This window comes from Macaca thibetana, chromosome 3 (assembly GCF_024542745.1).
Source record: "Macaca thibetana thibetana isolate TM-01 chromosome 3, ASM2454274v1, whole genome shotgun sequence".
Taxonomy (NCBI): domain Eukaryota; kingdom Metazoa; phylum Chordata; class Mammalia; order Primates; family Cercopithecidae; genus Macaca; species Macaca thibetana.
In genome coordinates this window covers 91,927,991-91,946,467 of record NC_065580.1, presented here as the reverse complement: position 1 = coordinate 91,946,467, position 18,477 = coordinate 91,927,991, and the positions used below count along the sequence as shown (strand labels likewise).

Genomic DNA, 18,477 nt, shown 5'->3' with positions numbered 1-18,477 from the left:
ATAACAGCTAGCAAGTTATCAAGGGCTTCACCATTCACCAGATGCTGACCTAAGAATTTCACATGGTGTAATTTGTTTAACCCCCAAAATAGATCAGTGAAAAGCCTGTTATAATCCCCATTTTGCAGATGAAGAAACTGAGGTATAGAAAAGTTAAATGACTTGCCCAGGCTCATCCTTCTAGCAAATGGCAGAGCTAAGACTCCAACCAGGACACCTGTTTCCAGAGCTGTTCGCTTATTACCAAGCTCTCCCATCTCTGCTGAAAAATTAAGATCAAATTGTTTGACAGAGAACTCAACAGCATTAGTCCTCAGAAACATCTGTGATGGAAAAGGAAGAGTACACAACATGTTTGTGGTGGGAAGAAATATTATTACAGTACTCGCATGTTAAATAATCATTTGAAAGTAAACAGGATTATCAGTTAGGTGTCAGCATGGAATATCAATGATTAATAAAGTGTATCAACTTATATAATCTGAATATCTTCCTGTCTAAGGAGCTATGTGAAGTGATAGGGCCTCCAAAGACAAGCAAAAGGTGCTCCTGGCTTCAAGAAGCCCACAGGGAAGCTGGAGAGATGACAAACCATCATCACAAGAGAAGTTATACAACCCAGAAACCATAAATAAAAGTTCAATTGAAGCCATAATTGAAGAGATGTCACAAGGCAGTAGGTGATTAATTGCAAAATGAATTCTCCAGTCAATAACTGTAATGGGAGTTTAAGGCAAGGAGCAATCCCTCCAGGCTGGGGCTGTGAGGGAAAACTTTTTCAGGGAGCTTGAGCTTGAATTGGGTCCTGAAGGATGCCCAAAATGTGAATAGCTGTAGAGTGGGAGGGGAAGGGAATTCCAGACAGAACAGTGTAGGTGAGCAGAGGTGTAGAGGCAGGAAAATACCGGGAATGCACATTTGAGGTGGGAAAAACAAACAGGAGGCCTGACCAGACCTGACATAACTCCAGGGCCAACCCCTTAACCCTTGGAGCTGCTGCCGTGGAAAACACTTCATAAGGCACCCGGGTACTATCCAGTCTTGAACCGTCTACCTGCTCTCTGCCTGCCTTCCTACTTCCAGGCCAGGAAGCCCTTGGTAACACATGCAGCCACAAGATGGGCAAATCCTTCCAAAAATCTTGTGATCTTCCCACACCCATGTCTGTTGCTGTTTCTCATGTGAATTCCTTGAGAAGTACAATGAATCCAGGAAGCCTGTTAGGAATATATCTTTTGGAAAGCCAGAAAATTTTATCATACTTCTCATCCCTGTCTTTATTCTTGGAGACTTTCTGAAAAGCAAGTTCCTCCTGTTACAGTAGGTAGCTAGTCAGACATGAGCAGGGCAGGACAGAGCACATCCGCCTGCCTCCACCAAGAGGCAGCCTCCACAAAGATGGCTGGTTGGACAGCCATCAGGTGATGGTCAAGCAGTTGTTAAACTGTTTTGTTAAAACAGTTGCTAAAATAATAATTGGTCACAGCTGGCACCAGGGAACGGCAGTCTCCCATTATCTAGAAACACCTGAAACTGGTGATCAGCAGCTTCCCGATAAGATCTCAGGAGTTGGGTGAGTGGACTGAAGCATGCCCACAAAGAGGCAAAATGGCAGAGTTTAACTGTTATATGACCTTCCTCTAGGAGCACTGCACTGGTAAGGAAAGAACGCCTCAAGGGAGCATGTGTGCAACCTCAATAAACATACTGTGCACGCACCCCCTCCCAGGTGCCGGCCGACCGCTACGCATGTGGACAGCCCACCCCAAGGGAACCATCAGGGGAGGAGGATGCCGCCATATAAACCCCAAGTCGAAGGTCAAACCGTGCACTTGATCTCTCAAGTCGCCTGCTTGGCCCTCTTCCGAGTGTACTTTACTTCCCTTTGTTCTTGCTCCAAACCTTTTAATAAATTTTTGCTTCTGCTCTAAAACTTGCCTGGGTCTCTCACTTTGCCTTATGCCCCTGGATTGAATTCTTCTTTCTTCTGAGGAGGCTACAGACCTGTGTGGATTAGCCGCTGCTAACATCCGCCCTGCCTGTGTGTCCCATACTGCTTCAGGCTTCCCATCAGCAACCTATGACCACAGGTCCACCTACACCTCCCAGGGTGCCCACTGGAAGGCCCCCGCATGGTGACAACACCCTGACATGTTCACATTCTTCCCTCCCTACAACTTCCCTCTATGGAAGCATTTCTCTGAGTTATCTCACATACAGCACATAGGGTCAGAGTCCTGCTCACAGCTATTGCCACTGCCTTTATTCAAAAAATTAGTCTTTATGCCTGCTATGGATATAGCAGTGAGCAGAATGATCAAAATCCTGCCATCTGGTAGCTTACATCTTTGGGAGTGGTTAACTAGGGGAAAAAAATGTATTTAAAGTTCAGTGGTGATGAATCCAATGGAAATTTAAGCAGGGATATAGAGTAGGGACTACTTGTGGGGGTGGCACAGGAGGAAACTAGGAAGGGGACAGCGGAGCAGAGATCTGAAGGAGATGAGGGAGCCGCTAGGGGAAGAGATTTCCAGACATGAGGGAGAGCAAGTGCAAAGGGCTTGAGATGGTCACAAGTTTTGTCAGGTTTGGGGATGGCAAGGGAGCCAGTCTGGCTGGAGCAGGATAGGCAAGTAGTAAAGTGGCAAGAGATAAAGTCAGAAAACGGGGCAGGCTAGTCAGGGAAGGCCGTGGTGAAGATACTGGGGGTACTCAGTGGGAGGTGGGAAGCCATGGGAGGGTTTGAGTAGAGGAGTGCGGTATCATATGACATCTATTTGGTCTTTGTCCCCAGTTCCTGTCACAGAGTTCCTAAAGCCCTTGGAATTTTCTGAGTGATAGGAATATCATTTTTCCAAATGAACCGATTTCTATAACACCGGAGCTTATGCTCATGAAGTGGCTGAAGGTGAAGCCTCTCTTAGATAACCTCAGAATGGGGCCAGTCACCAGAAAGACCAAATAGTTAGAAGATTAGAGGGTTAGAACTTTCAGCCCCACCTACTAACATCCGGGATAAAGGGAGCGGAGTGCTGGAGATTAAGCTCTCTGAAAACTCCAACTAGAATTGATAAGCTTCTGGCTGCTCAGTATGTGGAGGTGATGGGAGGGTGGCATGCCCAATGAGGGCATGGAAGCTCCACTCTGCCCTCCACACATACCTTGCCCTATCCATCTCTTCATCTGACTTTTCATCTGTATCCTTGATAATGTCCTTAATAATCAACCAGCAAATGTAAGTAAGTGTTTCCCTGAGATCTGTTAACCCTCATAGCGAATTAATTGAATTCAAGGAGGAGGCCATGGGAACCCCAGTTTGTAGCCAAGTCTGTCAGAAGTAGAGGTGATGGCCTTCTGCTTGTGACTGGTGTCTAAAGTAGGGTGCAAGTCTTGTGGGACTGAGCCCTCAACCTGTGGGACCTGACACTGTCTCCAGATAAATAGTGTCAGAATTGAATTGGATTATAGGACACACAATTAGTGTCTTTTGGAGAATTGCTTGGTGAATGGAAAACAAAAACAAGAAACCCAAACATCTGGTCATGGAAGTGTTTTGTGTTGAGTGTGAGAGAGCAAAAGAGAGGAACATTTTTTTCCTTTATAAGGAGTAACATGGTCAGAAATACATACAAAAAAAAAAAAAAGTTTCACCCAACTGCTAGATGATAGATGCAAGGAAATAGGTTCAGAATGATTCCTCTTCCATTATTTTGTAAACAGTCTGCATCTGTAAGTAAGGTCATGCCATTCAGTTGTAGCACACTCTCCACGTGACCATCACCTTCATACCTCTACTTCCTCATTGTCAGTCACTGAAAGCCTTAGCCCTAGTTTCCTCTTCTCAAGACTTGCCATCAAACAGAATTTTGTTCATACTTGGGTCCTCCACTCAACTGATTGTCTTCTTAGCTCACAGACTTCATTCCAAATATCTTCACATCTTTTTCTCAATTAGTCATTCAGTCTCATTGCTAGGTCAAAACTCTACCTTCACCTGGAATTTGATCTACTTTTGAAATCATTAAGTAAACATTCCATTTTCAAATTCCAATTGCCTGCCTTTGCAGTTTTCTTGCTTATTTACTCCTAATTCAGGTATTCCCAAACTTCACGGAAAACACTAGTTCATTTCCTGTTCACTCTAACTCAATCCTTCCTACTCAGTCCTTCTATAGTCATTATGGCTATTTCAAACATTCTTCACACTTTGCAAACCCTTCATCCTACTTGCCCCCCTCAGTGACTTTGAAAATGAAATGCGTCAAACTCCTATCACCCTGTTTACCATGCTCATCCTTCCTTCTTTCTTCGAATCCCACCGAATGAGGCTAATACCTTCATCTTGCTCAGTTTCTCAGCCTCTCCAACCTTAGGTACTTGCTCCACTGCTGTCCCTGCTCTCAGGACTCTGGCTTCTTCCCTTCAGCACTTAGTCATGCTCACATCTTTCTTACTTTGGAAACACACACACAAATAACCCCAAGCACTCTACCAAACCACACCCCTTTTTCTTCTTGCCTTATCTTTTGCTCCTCTTCACAGCCAAACTTATTGGAAAAGTGTTCTATTCCCTTTTGTGCCCTCAGCCTTCCTTCTCATTCAGTTTTGCTCCCACTTCATTCCCTAAGATTGCCGTTGATATTCACCAATTTCCCTCTCCAGGCTTCAACACTCTGCACTCACCATTCCTGAAGCAGCCCAAAGACAGGCCAAGCTCATGCCTGGTATACTCTTTCCTCCACGGCAGTAGACTAACTTCTGTTCGTAGTTCTTGTTTCAGGAACTCTCATGGCTTCAAGGAAGCCATTTCTAACACACCGTACCCTCCAAATTGCTGGGTGAGATGCCCTAGGTGCTGTCATGGCATCTTGTACTTGCTAACATATGCCCATGGCCAACAGACAAAATGGGCCCCCTGTGGCTAAAGGAGCAGCTCAAAGTTAAAACATGAGAATGAGGCAGCCATGACTGGGTGAGGGAGCAGTCACCCACTCTGTGTTCTTGGCTACAATCAAACCAAATCAGTTCTTATTGTCAGTGTCAATATAGACTACAGCTGAAAATTCCCCAACTAACCACCAACAGACCACCTGGTGGCAACCTACCACCTGGTGCAACCTGCCACCTGGAACCAGCCACTTAAGAAAGACTTATTATTTGGGGCTTAAAAGTCATCCGATCAAGATCCTATTCTTCCCTCCCTTTCTCTCCCTCCCTTCCCTTTCCCTCTCTTTCTCTCCTTGCTCTGCCTTTATATAATAATCTCTAACTCTGCATCCTCCCCCACCCCACTTTGGACCACATTTTTGGTTTGCACTGAAGGCTTGTATCTTTCCAACTGCAGATTGCTTTTAGAAAATAGAGTTCTAAAAAAAAAAAAAAAAAAGAAGAAGAAGAAGAAAGAAAATAAAGTTCTCCCTTTTTTCTCCAAGAATCCCATGGTCTTTTGTTAACATGCTTAATCCTTATTTACATTTATCACATCATATGGACACTTTACTCATGAACCTCCCTTGCTAGACCATAAGCTATCGGGGTCAAGGTCAGTCTATATGACAATTCCTTGTATATGCCTGGGTTATTTCTGTTTAATACATGCTACTTTAAATTAAGTATATAGCTAAAGGTGAATTATGAGTAACGGTATATAGAACTTGCATTTTATCTCTGATATTAAAAAGTAATTGAAAGTGTTCAACCAAAGGAGTGGCTTGATCAAAAGTTTAATTTTGTAATAATCTATTTTACTCCCTGGTTCTCTTTGCCTCTATCAACCATCTCATTTCATGGAGCTGTCAAAGGACAAAATTCCAACAAATTTAGTGTAAAAATCTCAGTTGGCTTTATTTGTGGTTCTAAAATAGAGCAACACTTCATTCTATAAAATACAATGTATTCCAATGAGCGGAGCAGAAGAGTTTGGCTTCATAGACAAGGGCTGAAGAAAGCAGAAGCAAAGAACAAAGAGTATGTTAATTACTCTTAGAATAATAGGAAAATACTAGTTAACATTAGGTTATTTCAGCCTCTTTTATAAATAATTAATTAATATTTAGAGGTGGGGTCTTGCTGCATTGCCAGGGCTGGTCTTGAACTCCTGGGCTCAAGGATCGTCCTACCTCTGCCCAGGGTACCTTGTTAGTGCAAAGGAAATTTCATTATCATGCCAATTGAAGATTTACACTGATCTGTTTGGGAAATTGGCTGTTATTTCTTTCTCCTAATTTCTTAGAAAGTCAGATAATAACTTAGTTTGGGTTTGGTGATGTGGAACTTTTAGCACGGGTGACTTCATTTTGATTTTTAGTCTGCTCTAAAATGCAGAATCTTAGTCCAAAACAATGGCTTCCTAGACTTTTTATTTGACAGGACTCTATGAAATTCCTATTCTACTGTGTGCAAAATTACGCTCACCCTCAAAGGATTTCTATTTTCCAAAATAGGAAGTAGAGGAAGATAAGTTGGATAGAGAAGGAACAATGTTGGGTATTTACATTGGAAAGGTGTGTGGGACAATCAGGTGGAAATGTCCAGTGGGTAGCTGAGTAACTGCATCTGATGCTTAGGAGAGGTCTGAGCTAGGGACATGTAATTTGGACTCATCAGAAAATGAGAATGGGTGTGTGCTCACCAAGGGAGAGCGTGGAGAGAGAAAAGTAGAGGGCTGACATGTGGAGCCCTTAAGGACACAGCGTTTGGAAATGAACCCAGGAACAAGATTGGCTGCAGAAAGTAAAGCATACAGGACTGGTCAGAGAAGAGGGAAAGAACCCAGGAAAGGCATATGGCGGCCTAGGTCTAAACCCTGACCTTGTTTTTTGTGCAAGCCCTTTAGCCTGTTCATTCTCCCCGCCCTCCAGACCCTGAGATGAAGGCTACAGAACTCTGCTGCTGCTGCCTTGACACTCCACACATGCAGGCAATCTAATTTAATCAGTTTCTCACCATTGGATAGAAGTAGTTTATCTTTGACCAATTCCTATCACATTAACCCCAATAGCTATTCGAAATCTCCACTCTCCCAAGAATTGTAATCATTCTCTCTCTCTCCGTTTTTAAAAATAATAGTTTTATTAAGATATAACTCATATAGAATTTACACATTTAAAGTTTTAAAAATTTAAAAATAAAATAATTTGATAATTTAAAAATTTAATGATTCTTAGCATATTGACAGATTTGTATAACACTACTACAATAAATTTTAGAACATTTCATCACCCCAGGCCGAGTGTGGTGGTTTATGCCTGTAATCACAGCACTTTGGGAGGCTGAGACAGGAAGATCACCTGAGGTCGGAAGTTGGAGACTAGCCTGGCCAACATGCAAAACCTCGTCTCTGCTTAAAAAATACAAAAATTAGCCAGGCATGGTGGTGTACACCTGTAATCCCAGCTACTTGGGAGGCTGGGGCACGAGAATCACTTGAACCTGGGAGGTGGAGGTTACAGTGAGCCGAGATTGCACCATGGCACTCCAGCCCGGGTGACAGAGCGAGACTCCATCTCAAAACAAAAACAAACAAATAAACAAATAAACAGAAAAGAGAACATTTTATCAACCCAGAAAAGATATTCTGTACCCTTTAGCCATCACCCAGTTCTAGTCAATCACTAATTTACTTTTCATCTATACAGATTTGTGTACTCTGAGTTTCTTATAAATAGAATTGTAAAATATGTGGTCTTTTGTGACTGACTCCTTTTTCTTAAGATGATGTTTTAAGGTTTATCCATGGTACAGCATTACTGTAAAATATGAAATACACTTGGTCTTTGTCCTTAATTCCTGGCACAAGAGCATGTCTTTCTGTTATTCCATTATTTGCCCCTTTTGACCACTCCTGAGTTTATGCTAAACTTAGAGCGGCCATCCCTAGATAAGCTCAGAATGGGAATGGTCGCCATAAAGACCCAGTGATTAGAGGGTTAGAACGTTCAGCCCCACGCACTGACCTCTGGGAAGTGTATTTGGGAGGGAGAGTGCCTATAGATAAACTCTATAAAAACTCTTGAACAATAAGATTTGATGAGCTTCTGAGTTGCTGAATACAGGGAGGTGCTGAGAGAGTGTCATGCCCAAAGAGGGCATGGAAGCTCTGCATTCCGACTCTCAGTCTTACCCTATCCATCTCTTCATCTGGCTGTTCATCTGCATCCTTCATAATATCCTTTATAATAAACTGGTAAGTGTGTTTCCCTGAGTTCTGTGAGCTGCCCTAGGGTATTAGTCCATTTTGCATTGCTATGAAGGAATTCCTGAGACTGGGTAATTTATAAAGAAAAGAGGTTTATTTGGCTCATGGTTTGTAGGCTATATAAGCATGGCACCACTAAATGTTTGGCTTCTGAGAAGCCTTTACTCATGGCAGAAGGCGGAGGAAGAGCAGGTGTGTCACATGGTGTGAGAAGGAGCAAGAGAGAGAGGGGGAATATCCCAGATTCTTTCTAACAATCAGATCTCATAGTAACTCATTACCATGGGGAGGGCACCAAGCTGTTCATGAGGAATCTATCCCCATGAGCCAAACACCTCCTATTATGCCCCACCTCCAACATTGTGGATCACGTTTTCAACATGAGATTTGGGGAGGACAAATATCTAAACCATATCAGCCAGAAAATTAATCAAACCCAATAAAGTGTTGTAAGAACCCTGATTTATAGACTATTAGTCAGAAGTATAGATTACATCTATTACATGTGTTTGGCATCTGAAATGGCGGTAGTCATGTGGGACTGAGCTCTCAATCTGTGGGATCTGACACTACCTCCAGGTAATCAGAATTGAATTGAGATATAGGGTACCCACACATCTGGTCACAGGAGTGTTCTGTGTTAAGTGTGTGAGTAGAGAGAAAAAACAATTTTTTCCTTTACAAGCATATGTCAGAGCCTCACTCTTTCTTTATGAAGAAATATATCTGAATTATAGTTCATAGAACAGATATAACACATTTTGTTTTTCCATTCATCAGTTGGTAACATTTGGCATATTTCCACCTTTTGGCTATTATTGAAACTGCCTTTGCAAAATTATGACTGAGACAGTGAAAGAGATCTAACCTAATTGACTCCATCTTACTTTTAACCTTTAAGCTGCCCTTGTTCCTTCCTGGATGTAGGTTGAACTAACTTTGGGAGGAACTTAGTTTATAGTTTAAAACAAAGATGATAATAGCCCTTTCCTAAAACAAACCTCCTTCTTGCCTGGGGACTAGACTGCCTTTATAGGGCTAACAAATTTGCCACAAGATTAGAAATTATGACTTAGGAGATACGCAGCTGGAGGTTACAAGATTTTGACCTTCCCTAAACTGCTCCTACAATCAGTGCCTGAGATATTTTGCAGACCCTGCATTTGATGGATCACCTGGCACCACCCAGATTGATAAACTGGCTCATCTGATCTTGTGGCCCTCACCTAAGAATTGACTCAGTACAAGAGGACAACTTCAACCTCCCATGATTTCATCTCTGACCCAACCAATCAGCACTCTTGAATCACTGTCCTTTCCCCACCCACCAAATTATCCTTAAAAACTTTGATCCCCAAATGCTTTAGGAGACTGATTTGAGTAATAGTACAACTCTGGTCTCCTGCATAGCTGGCTCTGTGTGTATTACTCTTTCTCTATTGCAATTCCCCTGTCTTGATAAATTGACTCTGTCTAGGCAGTGGGCAAGGTGAACCCATTGGGTGGTTACATTATGAATAATGCTGCTATGTTACTTGTATACCATAGTTTTAGTGGACATATATTTTCTTTCTCTTGAGTTTATACCTTGGAGTGGGATTGCCAGGTTGTATGGTATATTAGTCCATTTTCATGCTGCTGATAAAGACATACCCAAGACTGGCAAGAAAAAGGGGTTTAATTGGACTTACAGTTCCACATAACTGGGGAGGCCTCAGAATCATGGTAGGAGGTGAAAAGCACTACTTACATGGAGGCGGCAAGAGAAAATGAGGAAGATGCAAAAGCAAAAACCCCTGATAAAACCATCAGATCTCGTGAGACGTACTCACTACCACGAGAACAGTATAGGGGAAACTGCCTCCATGATTCCCTCCCCAAACACATAGGAACTGTGGGAGTATAATTCAAGATGAGATTTGTGTGGGGACACAGAGCCAAACCACATCATATGGTAACTCTATGTTAAATTGTTCGAAGAACTAATTGCCACGCTATTTTCCAAAGTGGCTGCCCCATTTTAAATTCCTATCAACAGTATATGAGGGTTCTAATGTCTCCACATTCTTGCCAATACTTGTTTTCTATCTTTGATTTTAGCCATTCTAGTAGGTGTGAAGTGATATCTCATTGTGGTTTTGATTTGCTTTTCTTTGATGACTAATGATATTGAACATCTTTTCATGTGCTTGTTGACCATTTGTATACTTTTTATGGATAAATGTCTATTCAGAATCTTTGCCCTCTCCTTTCCAATGTGGGCCCAGCAGAATGGCTCCCACAAAGAAAGGTGGCAACAAGAAAGGCCATTCTTCCATCGGTGACGTGGGAACCTGAGAATACACCATCAACATTCACAAGGGCATCCATGGAGTGGACTTCAAGAAGCCTGCCTCTCATACACTCAAAGAGATTTAGAAATTTACCATGCCAGGTGCAGTGGCTCACACCTGTAATCTCAGCACTTTGGGAGGTTAAGGCATGTGGATCACTTAAGGTAAAGAATTTGAGACCAGCCTGGCCAACATGGTGAAACCTTGTCTCTACTAACAATACAAAAATTAGCTGGGTGTGGTGGTGTGTGCCTGTAATCCCAGCTACTTGGGAGGCTGAGGAAGGAGGATCACTTGAACACAGGAGGCGGAGGTTGCAGTGAGCCAAGATTGTGCCACTGCACTCCAGCCTCGGTGACAGAGGGAGACTCTGTCTCAAAAAAAAAAAAAAAAAAAAAAAAAAAGAAAAAGAAAAAGAAAAAGAAATTTGCCATGAAGGAGATAGGGATTCCAGATGAGGGGATTGAAACCAGGCTAAACAAAGCTTTTTGGGCCAAAGGAATAAGGAATATTCCATACTGTATCCATATGCAGTTGTCCAGAAAACGTAATGAGGATGAAGAATCACCAAGCAAGCTCTATACTTTTGTTACCTATGTACTAGTTGCCACTTTCAAAAAATGTGCCACTGCGAATGAGAACTAACCACTGGTTGTCAAATCAAGTTATAAAATGGCGCACACACACACACACACACACACACACACACACACAAAATCTCTTTCTTTAAGAGATAATATCTTACTGTGTTTGCTCAGGCTGGCATGCAGTGGCTATTCACAGGCATAATCATAGCACACTACAGTCCTGAGAACTTCTGGACTCAAGCAATCCTCCTGCCTCAGCCTCTTGAGTAGCTGGGACTGCAGGCATATGCCACTGTACCCAGCTACTGCCCAGTTCTTAAGTGGGTTATTAATCTTTTTATTATTGAGTTGTAAGAGTTCTTTATATAGGCCGGGCCCGGTGGCTCAAGCCTGTAATCCCAGCACTTTGGGAGGCCGAGACGGGCGGATCACAAGGTCAGGAGATCGAGACCATCCTGGCTAACACAATGAAACCCCGTCTCCACTAAAAATACAAAAAAATTAGCCGGGCGTGGTGGCGGCGCCTGTAGTCCCAGCTACTCGGGAGGCTGAGGCAGGAGAATGGCGGGAACCCGGGAGGCGGAGCTTGCAGTGAGCCGAGATCGCGCCACTGCACTCCAGCCTGGGCGACAGAGCGAGACTCCGCCTCAAAAAAAAAAAAAAAAAAAAAAGAGTTCTTTATATATTCTAAACACAAGACTCTTATCAGATAAATGTTTTCTCCCATTACATAGCTGTAATCCCAGCTACTCAGGAGGGATTACAAAATGATGTCCTTTGTAGCACAAGAGTTTTAAATTTTGTCCAATTTAGCTATTATTTCTTTAATTGCCTGTGCTTCTGGCATATTTAAAAAACCATTGCTTAGTACAAGATCATGATTACCCACTATATTTTATTCTCAGAGTTGTTTTAAGTCTGTTTTCTCTTCTCCAAAGTGAAGCAAGTTAATAAAAATGCTTACCTTATAGTAATGTTTTAATGCTCCACTGAGTTAATGTTTGTCTAAGCTCATGACACATCTGGCACATGTAAGTGCTCTATAAATGTTAGTTCTCAGAGACCACCAAGTGTAGCTTTCCAATACTTCTCTTTTTTTTTTGAGACGGAGTCACTCTGTTGCCCAGACTGGAGTGCAGTGGCGCGCCATCTCGGCTCACCGCAAGCTCTGCTTTCTGGGTTCACGCCATTCTCCTGCCTTAGCCTCCCGAGTAGCTGGGACTACAGGCGCCCACCACCGCGCCTGGCTGATTTTTTGTGTTTTTAGTAGAGATGGGTTTTCACCGTGTTAGTCAGGATGGTCTCAATCTCCTGACCTCGTGATTCGCCCACCTCAGCCTCCCAAAGTGCTGGGATTACAGTCGTGACCCACGGCGCCCGGCCCCAATACTTCTTTACCAACTTCAACATCTCAATTTTAACTTTACTTCTGTATCAGAGCAAGGGTGTAATTGACTTTTTAAATTTATTACAAATAATACATAAGCACAATTACATTGTTTAATGTACATTCTATTAGCTAAAACTGTGATGGTTACTTTCCAAGTTCTAACTTTTGGGTGCCTTCCTATATTTGTGTTATGCAGGATATTACATGATATTTCCCATTTTAGCATTACCATACAAGCTGTGTTTTTAATGAAATGGAATTATGGCAATTTTACTTTGCATTTTATAAATCAGAATGTATTACAACTATTGATTTAGATAGTAACAATAGTCTCCTTATATAAAATAGATGAAAAAGGGAAAAACCCACTAAAACACTTTGTTTCTATATAATTATATAGTTCATTTATTTATGGAATAAATGACCAGCTAACAGTATAATCTACATTAAAACCATGATCGTTCTTCATGAAGTTGGTTGGGAATTATCTAAAGCTCCTTTGAGAGTTATTCCAGTCTAGTTAGTCCACTTTCTTCTAGTGGATCAACAACTACTAAGGAGTTTTAAGAATCTGTCTGTTAAGCTTCATTCTGGGTCTAACCTACTTCTGGGTCAGCGGTTCTCAAATTTTAGTTGCATTAGAATCACGTGGAGGGTTTGTTAATATCCCACACCTACAGTTTTTTGTTTGTTTTTGAAACAGGGTCTCACTCATCACCCAGGCTGGAATGCAGTGGTGTGAGCATGTCTCACTGCAGCCTTTGCCTCCCAGGCACAGGTGATCCTCCTACCTCAGCCTCCTGAGTAGCTGGGACTACAGGCGCACCACACCCTGCTAGTTTTTGTATTTTTGGTAGAGATGAGGTCTCTTCAGGCTTCCCAGGCTAGTCACAAACTCCTGGACTCAAATGATCTGCCCTCCTCGGCCTCCCAAAGTGCTAGGATTATAGGCGTGAGCCACCGTGCCGGCTGTGAGCCTAGAGTTTCAGTAGAATTGGGATACAGGCCTGAGAATTTTGATTTCCAAAAGACTTCCCATGTGTTATTGACACTGGTGGTTGCGGCCCACATTTTAAGAACCACTGCTGTAGTGCAGTTAACAGACATTGAGGATATCTAGTCTACAGTTTTAAGTTGGCCAACATCCAGGAAATTCCACGGTTCTTCAAGATTCCATCAGATATACTGGATCTCCCTAGAGGATCTGTGGAACTCCAAACATCTCACAAATCTTATAGCCTTCTAGATAAACATTGGAATATTTGAAAAATTGGGGGGATGGTACTCCTCAAATTTCTGGGAAAGCTTAAGGTCCCTGGAGATTCCACTGGCTCTTTAGTGCAGACGATAGAGTTATCATGTAGCCTAACTATGTGCTTGGTCTAGTGATTTTGTTTTGATTTATGTTCCCCAGCAGAGCAGGCCCTGTAACAAACTGGCTTCTAGCACCCAACTCCTGCTCAATGATTCCTCTGTAAAAATAGTTCCATTTTATACACTCCTAAATTTATAGCCATTTCAGTGAGTTTTATGATGATTGTAATTTGCTTTCTAGTCTCTCTCAGAGCTGACACTTTTGTTTGACTAACAAGCTTTTCTTCTTTTTTCCTTCTTCTGGTTTTGTTTTCTCTGCCAACAGCAGTAGGCCTATGACTTGAGTAATGTCCTTGGTCTTGCTTTGGAATTGGAGTATAACCCATCCCAGGCAAAAAATTAACGGAATAAGTTCATCTTTAATGTGAACTCACAATGCTGGAAAGATATAATTCTGGGGCCACCATTAACCATGAACTCTGCAACACAGAGAAAGACTCTCTTTAGCGTGATACCAAAGTTTGGGCTTAGGAAATGATACCCCAAAATATGGAGATTTGACACACTGAACCAAAGAAGCAGTCTCAGGTCTCTCTGACTTTCCCCACTTCTTAATCCTCTGTCTCTCCCAAAGCACAGGGTGAGGCTGTTCTCCGGATTTCTTTTCTACCTAGAAACTGGACTCACCAAAGAGGAATATAATTGCCATTGATCCTTTCCTCCAAATTTCATTAACCAGAGAAGATTATTATATCACAGAGGAACAGCCCACATTGGGCTGTATCACACCCAGAGCCCACATACTGTTCTCTGGTCCCATTCAATTCTCAAAGAGAGTTGTTTACTAACCATTGTCTGTGTAATGGACCCATTCATTCCCCCTAAAAATAATTATGCCTCAAAATGGCGACATTTTCCATATCTTCTTTTCTCCTATGAAGAAGGATATATAAGCATCTGAACCTCATTGAGCTGTTGGGTAATCATGCTCTTGCAATACCCCCATGCATAAGCATGTTCCATAAGTTTGCATCTATTTTTCTATGAATCTACCTGTTATCAGTCCATTTTCAGCAAAACTTTAGAGGGCAGAGGGGAAACTTTCTCATGGCCCCTACACCAACATACAAAGAGAATAGAACCAAGAAAAGAGAACTTGATGACATTGTTTGAACCTGGATTAACAGCAATAACCTTGTCATTCTGAATTATTTGAGCCAATACATTTCTATTTTAAGTTAGCTAGTTTAAGTTGGGTTTCTGAGCTGAGTGTGATAGGCAACGTCTGTAGTCCCAGCTACTCAGGAGGCTGAGGTGGTATAATAGGTTGAGGCCAGAAATTTGAAGCCGCAGTGTGTTATGACCATGCCTGTGAATAGCCACTAGAGCTACTGCACTCTAGCCTGGGCAATACAGCAGTACTTCATCTCTTTAAAAAAAAAAAGAAAGAAAGAAAGAAAGAAAAAGAAAAAGAAAAAAGGTAAATGATAACTCACCTGCATGTTTCTTTCTTCATTAGTAAAGTGGTTGAGCCTATTATCTCTGATCCATGGTCTATGCCTCAACAGATAACTACTTCTGATTTTAAAGCCAAGGAGAATATGTGATTTTAGGAATTATACTTGCAGATTCCCCAGAAAGGAGCTATATAAAATAATGCTTCAAGCTTGGAATATTGAGCATTTTATCCTTCCTCCTACTCTCAAAAACTTTTTCATTTGTAAAGACATTGTGCTGGCTGGAGTGGCAGTGAAGGGCTCTGCTTCAACTACTGTGGAGGAGAATTTTCTTTTTTCCTTTCTTTATAGGGCAGGGGCATAAAAGCCTCAGTAGGCTGCGTGTGGTGGCTCACACCTGCAATCCCGGCACTTTGGGAGGCTAAGGTGGTAGGATTGCTTGAGCCCAGGAGTTTAAGACCAGTCTGAGCAACCCTGTCTCTACAAAGGTACAAAAGGTGAGCCAGGTGTGGTGGCATGCCCCTGTAGTACCAACTACTCAGGAGGCTGAGGCAGGAGGATCACTTGAACCCAGGAAGCTGAGGTTGCAGTGAGCCATGATCTCACCACCGCACTCCAGCCTGGGTGACAGAGTCAGACTCTGTCTCAAAAAGAAAAAAAAGTCTCACTAAACTCAATCAACAATAATTTATACTAGGGAGGGCAAAAATAGCAAAACAACAAATAAGTTTTGTTCATTCCCTAGTCCTAATATGGATAATTATGTCCTGGTTCCAGTTAATTGGGGTGTCAGAATATTTTGAAATAAGCTGTCATTGAACTACCCAGGACAATGAGTGGACAGAGGATGTTTTACCATGAAATTCTGACTTTGAACGTACCTTTCCAGAAATAGACGAGTAACACAAGGTACTTCATTTTTGTAGCAGAGACATAGCACACATGTTGTTTGAATTATAGGAGAAAGACTTAAAAGAGGTAGGACTCATTTAAAATAAGATATGGGGAACTCTCCATCTTTCTCTTTCTCTCTCTCTTTTCTCTTTCTCTTTTTCTTCCTTTTTGACAGTGTCTCACTCTAAAGCCCAGCTGGAGTAGTGTAGTGGCATGATCATGGCTCACTGCAGCCTTGACTTGCTACGCTCAAATGATCCTCCCACCTCAGTCACCCAAGTAGCTGGGACTACAGGTGTGCACGACCATACCTGGCTAATTTTTTATATTTTTTGTAGAGATGGAGTCTTACCATGTTCCCCAGGTTGGTCTTGAACTCCTGGGTTCAAGCGATCTGCCTTGCCTTGATCTCCCCAAGTGCTAAGAATTACAGGCATATGAGCCACTACACCCAGCCAACTCTCCCTCCAATATGTATTTTAAATTATTTTTTTTGCAAAGGAAAATTTCATGGTGGATTTTTTTGTCAAGGTAAAAAGAGCAAAGAGAGTATTTAAACTGAAGAGCAACCTCTTTACAAGCATTGGGTGATTCTTGAAAAGGGACACTCCTGACAGTCCCGGGACCTGTCTAAAACAGCGTGTATACTGGACTGTGCATTACCCAGCATAGAGGAAAAATTGAATACTTCTACATCATGATTTGAGATTGTTAAGCTGCATTTTGCCATAAGGATATTACACAAGAGTAGCAAAATGTGGTGTTTTGCTATTGTTTTTGTTATTGTGCCATTTTAAAGAATTAGTAAGATGTTAGTGAAGTTCTCCAGTAAACAAAAAGTGAGGATTGTAATTTCTACATGGAATCTTCATGGATATGTCACAGATATAGTCCCTCAACTGAATTCCTTCTTTTATTAAATTTTTTGATAGAGTCCACTTAGTGGATTATTCTTTCTTACAAATATCTCTGTCTGTATGTATTTGTTTATTTATAATTTTGAGACATATTCTCAGCTCACTCTGTTGTCCAGGCTGGAATACATACAGTGGCGTGTGTGACCATAGCTCACTGTAACCTTGAACTCCTGGACTCAAGTACATCCTCCCACCTCAGCTTCCAAAGTAGCTAGAACTACAAGTATGCACCAACATACCCAGCTAATTTTTTAAATTTTTTGTAGAGACAGGGTCTCAATATGCTGCCCAGGATGGTCTCCAACTCCTGGCCTCAAGTGATCCTTCACCTCAGCCTCCCAAAGTACTGGGATAACAGGGACAAGCCCGTGCCCAGCAACAAATAATATATTTAAATCAATATTTTAAATAATGGGAAACAATTCATTATATGAACTGCTACCAGAGGGCTTATCACAAATGCATTCATTCCCTAAACTGGATTTTGTAGTATTTTACAAATATAATATTGATGGTATTTAATTATTTTAAGTAGCCTTGCAAAATATTTTAGAACTTAATATTATTTGCTGTTTTATCATATGGTCACTTCCTACATGATTTCTTGTTCTATTTACTAAGACTGGGCTGCTAACTATAATTTTGGCCTCATAATTTTTTTCATTAATTTTTTATTTATATTAGACAAATAATAATTGTATATATGTATAAGGTACAACATGACATTGCAATGCATGTATACATTGTATAATTATTACAATTATTTTAAATCCATAATATGTGTCCAGGTGGCTATTGTTTTCTTAAAAACAGCTGTGATTTTCCCATGTGTCCTATTTCGAATACCTAAGGTTTTGGTCACAAAGCAGGAATAATTAGTACGATTATCAATGAGAAGCGGAAAACGTAACAATTTTAACAATTTAAATTTCTGGCCGTCTAATAAATACACTGCTAATTTGGTATTCTAAACATTATATCTAACTGTCAATAATACCATCATCTAACCTATTTCTTTTTGTTTCAGGTTGATGATTTGTTTAATTCAACTGAATTTTCCAAACTAGTTATATTTGCTTAGTGGGTGAGTTAAAGGTCAAAGGAACCAAGCAATAAAACCCTAAAATCATTAAGATAAGTAAAGTAGGTCTAATGCACGTAACAACTTGGGTGGCCAAGGAATACTGCTGTGCTAGGAAACCTCATCTAAGAGAAAGTAAACTGAGTGCTAAGCTTCACTCTGAACTTCGAGGACACAGACGATAAAATGGAATTGTGATATGTTACAGACCATACCTGTGAATCAAAATGAACACACTTTTCCTTACCATATACTTTAAGAGGTATATATCCTCTAGGGATCTTTGTTGGTATAATGAAATGCATTC

At 41.4% G+C, this 18,477-nt stretch overlaps 1 pseudogene; it reads left to right on the top strand.

Moving 5' to 3' along the window:
* The first annotated feature begins 10,468 nt into the window (after positions 1-10,468).
* On the top strand, positions 10,469-11,175 carry LOC126950859 (60S ribosomal protein L31-like; annotated as a pseudogene).
* The last annotated feature ends 7,302 nt before the right edge of the window (positions 11,176-18,477 follow it).